The 5,421-nt window shown below is 42.3% G+C and overlaps 1 protein-coding gene and 1 pseudogene across 1 annotated transcript in view; one reads left to right on the top strand and one right to left on the bottom strand.

Annotated features, from left to right (window-relative positions):
* Nucleotides 1–5,421, top strand: part of gja5a (gap junction protein, alpha 5a) — a 53,533-nt gene that overhangs the window by 345 nt on the left and 47,767 nt on the right. The window lies entirely within an intron of this gene.
* LOC129187524 (C-factor-like) lies at nt 1,529–4,545 on the bottom strand (annotated as a pseudogene).

Below are 5,421 nucleotides of genomic sequence, written 5' to 3'. Positions count from 1 at the left end.
AAGCTTGTGGAACGCATCTTCAGTGCTAGCTGGCCAACAGTTAACACACTTCACACTCTGGAGCTCCCCTAGTGGTGAGGATGAAATATAACACAACCGTGACTGTTACTGTTACTCTACAACACTAGACAAGAACATAGGCCAAACATCGGCTAAAACGTTTCACTCCAACAATCGGCAACCAACTAAAAACTGTGACCACTTCCTGACTACATAAGAACAGAGTAATCTACATTATATCATAGCGACATTTTGGCAACCATAATATTATTGTGATGGTGTACAGTGTTCCCTCGTTTATTGCGGGTGATCCCAAAATATGATTCCCAAAATAGCCTGCAATAAGTGAAATCTGGGAAGGAGCCAACTTCATTTTTTTCCAATTATTATATATGTTTTGAGGCTGTAAAACCCCGTACCATACACTTTTTAGTAAAAAGTCTGCCTGTCTGCCTGAGAAAAGTGTATAAAGTTTATACACTTTTCTCAGACAGGCAATAACATTTTCTCTCTTTTAAACACTCTCAAAAAAGTTCAAACCTTCGTTTGAATTTTAATGATCTTGGACACAAGAAATTAGCTAGCAAGCTAGCAATGACACAGGAGACACGAAGGAGATTGATTCACAATGGTCTTACAGCCAATCAGGATGCAGAAAACAATGGGCAACATTGTATTATTGGGGACATGCTGACGTGCCATGAACCAACTCAGTGCACTCACTGAGTGCACTCAGACAGTAGGCAGGGCTTGTGCACTAAGCCGAGAAGAGAAGTTCGCGGCAGCCTCATTTTAGGTTTCTCTATTTGATCATTTTTGTAGCATTTTTTAAATATTCACACTATTTAGAATATTTTATGCATGTTCAACTATAATTGTAAAACTATAAGAACGTGTTTTTAGAGCATTTTTAAGAGTCAACCACTGATTACATCATAGCTAACTTTTGGTTCCGTTTGCCACTTTGGTAGCAAGCTAAGGATGCTGACAAGGCCGTTTTTTAAAAATGAAAATACATTAACAACACAGTTGTAATCACGCAGTATTAATAACACGACAAGACCCGCGCCATATTGTACGGTAACCGGAAAATGTACGCAAACCGAAGCAAAAGTTTGGCACTCAATTTCCGACACTAACCAAGGGTCCACTGTATCTCCAAAGAATGGTAGGTTTGGGAATCATGGCTCACATGTTACAACACAGGAATGGAAAACAATGCAGCAGTACGTCATACGCAAACATGACATCTTTACATGACACATGGCAGGGCGCTGACAGTATCACACAAAAGTAAGCACACCCCTTACATGTCAGCAAGCGTGTTTATTACAGTAGACTGCACATTCTCAACGTACAATACGACAGAACCTAAACTTCAATATAGAGTAGTCAGTGTCCAGCATTTATGGCAGTATAGATTTAACATGCATTAAAAATGACTCAATAGAGATGAGGTGAACAAAGTATACAGTGTGTTATATATACTGTATACTGTAGATACAGATCAGGAATCACATGACCAGGATCACCAAGGCAATGTCTCTCCTTTGTAGTTCTGAAATGACCCATGATCCTTTTCGCTCAGTCCACCAATAACAGACAAAAGAGAAGAAATACTCTCCTCAGGACTCAGTGGAGCCTGGAAAACAAAACACTGGATTAGCATTTAGCTCGCATGGACTTCATGGATTATTATTGAGGCACAAGGCGCTCAGTGGACTGAGTTACTGGTCTGTACCTGAGGACCTCCCATGTCGGTGCGGACCCAGCCTGGGTGTATGGCCACTCATTTAATCAAAACTTTCTTTGTGCTGCTTGATTACCGTTTTCGGCTGTATATTTCACTACTTGCAGCTTGTAATCTGCAGAATATGATTTTCTTTTTGGGGGCATTTGTGACTGTCATGCGCATGCCAAAATAAGGGGGGGCCCAGCAGCCATAGACTTTTTAAGGCAATTTTAACCAATCAGAGGCGCCGATGACATCATTGCCCCAGATGTATCATACATGTACAGTAGAAGCTACATGTTCACTGCTAGCAAAGTAGCGTTACTTTTCAGGACGTTATTTCACATTTGTCAGCAAAATTTACTGAAAATAAATCTGAAAATGGATGAAACATGTTCTTTATTGAAATCTTCACCCTGGCCAGAGTTTTCCAATAGCTCTTTAAGGACAAAAACCTCCGTATGCGTGTGGATGACAGACCAAAACGCACAGAAAAATATGCGGTTTGTGGACTGGGCCTCAGTTGTCTTTGTACGTTGATGTTTACATTGTAAATTTTCAGTGGTACAGGAGTGTTTGGAGTAGCACATAGAGCCTAGAACGCCCTCTCACAGCTGTCAGTGTGGAAAAAAACATATACAAGTCACTCCGGAGTACAAGTCACTGGACCAGCCTAACCATGAAAAAAAGTGTGACTTATTGTCCGGAAAATCCGGTAATTGTCCGTAAGTCATTGACCATTTGTCTAATGCTTATAAAAATGTGAGGATATCTGTATAACGGAATATCTGTATTACTCTATTATTATGCTGGTGTAACGGATGCCAGCCTGTGAGGCTGTGCAAGTGTACGTTGGTAAACCTCACTCCCTCTGCCTTAAGAGCTGTGCTGAACATGCGGTCGACAGTCCGGGCTTTTGGCCGTGTGGTCAGCGCTCTCGCCTCCCATTGCGAAGGTCCTGTGTTGGAGCCCCGGTGCGGGCGGTGCGAAACAGGGCGGGTTACACTGGCATGTCTTTCAAAGCATTTTGAACACAACCTATGGGGTGCCACAAATGTCATTTACAGTCGTGCCAACTCAAGTTTAAAAGGCAGCTTGCCAAACCTTAGACGCTCTGTGGGGGTACCATTGAAATTAGTTGGCTCTCTACCCCCATGTGAGCTGTACAGAGCCCACCAGAGAAGATATGTTAATGACAGCTGCTCTCTGGATGCCCATGCTCTCCGTACCACATGCTCTGGATGCAGCTTGCTTCAGCAGAGGAAGAAAGGCCTACCATGAGCAGAACATTAGAATCCCCCCATACAATGGACAGATGAGTGCCTTCCACTTAGAAAACATTGAACAGACCCTGACTCCACTATAGGCAGCTAATCATTACCTTAGTGATCATTAGAGGAGCCACAGCGTTGGTGCGGAAATTCTCCATCATCTTCTCAGCAGTTACAGTGTGAAAGTCGGCCACCAGGTTGATTGCTGCATTGTTTATGAGGCAGTTTAGGCCTTCCTCTTGCACCAGCTGATGCACCTCTTCCACACACTTCTGGATACTCTCGTGATTCACTACGTCTGGGAGAAGAGCACATCACTCATTAATGTGGAAGAAAAGCTCGGGGAAAAAAATACAATCCATTGTTTCTGTAAATTACAATTGATGGCATACTAGCGTACATGTAATACAGAGATTATCAGAGTTTTATAATCACTGCGGCAATGACTTATGGCCAGTTAGTTGCTAATTCCTGCCCGTTTTGTTCGATGTTTTTCAACCAGTCCTTCTCAAATACACATGTGCTTGTCAGTCCCCTAAAGGTGTGTACCAACTTTTGTGATGATTTGGCTGAACACCCTAAAGTTACAATGGCTATTTTGTAGAGCAGTGATCCCCAACCCCCAGGCCGCGGCCCGGTACCGGGCCGTGGGTCATTTGGTACCGGGCCGCACAGAAAAAAAAATAATTTCCATGATGTTTTATTTTGAAAAGTGGCCGAATTCTCTCTATTACATCCGTCTCACGTGACGCATGTCCATTGTGCGTGTGCTAACTTTCTCTCGCCGCACAGATAGACTACTACTGTGTTTTTTGATTTTTTCTTTCACCTCATATTTGGTCTTAAATGCTGATACTATGTGGGAATGCATAAAGATAAGTTTTGATGACTTATTGAGTGCCGCGGCCCAGGCTTTGGCGATCAGCGCTCTAATTTACATACAGTATGCAATCAAGCGTACACAAAAACCCACAAAACAGGTCTTAACTTACCCAAGGCGATGATAGAAATGTTAGAATGCTTCTCTGCCAGTTCCTTAAGTTTCTATTACAAAAACCAAACATACAATTTATTGCATTTTACACTCAGAAATAATCAAATGTTAGAATATCGGCATGACTGGCACCATTTGAACTCACTACACATGTACTGCTCGCCAACAGGCAAGGCAGGCAAATGCATCGGGCCGCTTCAAATATGACAAAGCAGTGACAATTTCTGGAACTCCAGCTACACAGATTACGAGGCACTTGTTTACACAAGTAAATAAGTTCCTGGTAATACAAATTCCTGGAAATGTTACCTGGCCAAATGGCGGTTGGTAATATTTGAACTCATTCCACATGATTTCCACATAGGACATTATATTTTAAGAGTTGCGGTGTTTACCAGCGCGCTGGAGGGGTCTCTGGTCATGGCTATAATCTTCCCTGGTGAAAATCCTCCGGTGGCCAGACTTTTGACCAACTGCAGTCCCAGACCACGGTTAGCTCCCGTTACCAGCACAGAACCACACTTTTTGAAACTTGCAAATGCACTCATCATTTCAGGTTTCCTCAGCCTTGTCCTGTTGCTTCACATACACCCTCAAGATCTCGTATAGTCAGCTGGTAGGAGGGTACAATTCCTCTCCCATATAGCAGCAGACACTGTGCTGGATCCGCCCAGATCTGCATGGCTGTCAAGCCTTCTGAGCGCATGTGTAGCAGTTGTGGCCCAGACCATCAGTCTGAGTGAGCCAAGGGTAAGGAAGCTATGGCTTGGGAGCCAGATGTGGCTTTTTTGATGACTGCGGCTGCTCATCTCAAACATTTCTTAATACGATAATATGTATTTATTTTTTTATTTTTTCGCTGACATTTTTAGAGTAAAACATTACAGAAATCACAGTGTTAAAAGTTACGTTCTAAATATAAAACATTCTTATGCATTTGAATCCATCCATCCATTTTCTACCGCAATGTGCGTGGCCACAGCCACAGACCCCAGGCCGTACTGCCGACGCTATGTCGTGCCGTTGCTGCAAATTTTTATGACTTATTTATTTAACTTTTTTCAACAACCAGCATAACATGAAACCGCAAAACGGTTCATTTAATGGCAAAGTTGCTGAGAGCACTTAAACTGAGAGTTAAACTGGACACAAAGCTGCATTTAATTTGATGTCACTTTTAGAGTAATACGAATACATGGGAAATGAATCGTTCAGTGATATATCGTTTATTTCACAATAACACAGTTTTTCTTATAGAAATCTGTCCTGTATAAACACTATAAATTCAGAGTTCAATTCAGGGTTTAGTTCAGGGTTATAATAGCACAGGTGTATCCAACCTGCAGCAATATTAAAGCTACTCTGACAAAAAGAAGGAGAGGCGAGCTATTTGTGGTTTATGCCACTGCCAAAGTTTCAATTGT

Source organism: Dunckerocampus dactyliophorus, chromosome 9 (assembly GCF_027744805.1).
Source record: "Dunckerocampus dactyliophorus isolate RoL2022-P2 chromosome 9, RoL_Ddac_1.1, whole genome shotgun sequence".
Taxonomy (NCBI): Eukaryota; Metazoa; Chordata; class Actinopteri; order Syngnathiformes; family Syngnathidae; genus Dunckerocampus; species Dunckerocampus dactyliophorus.
Note: the sequence above shows the minus strand (reverse complement) of the source record. Positions and strands in the feature narration are given on the sequence as shown.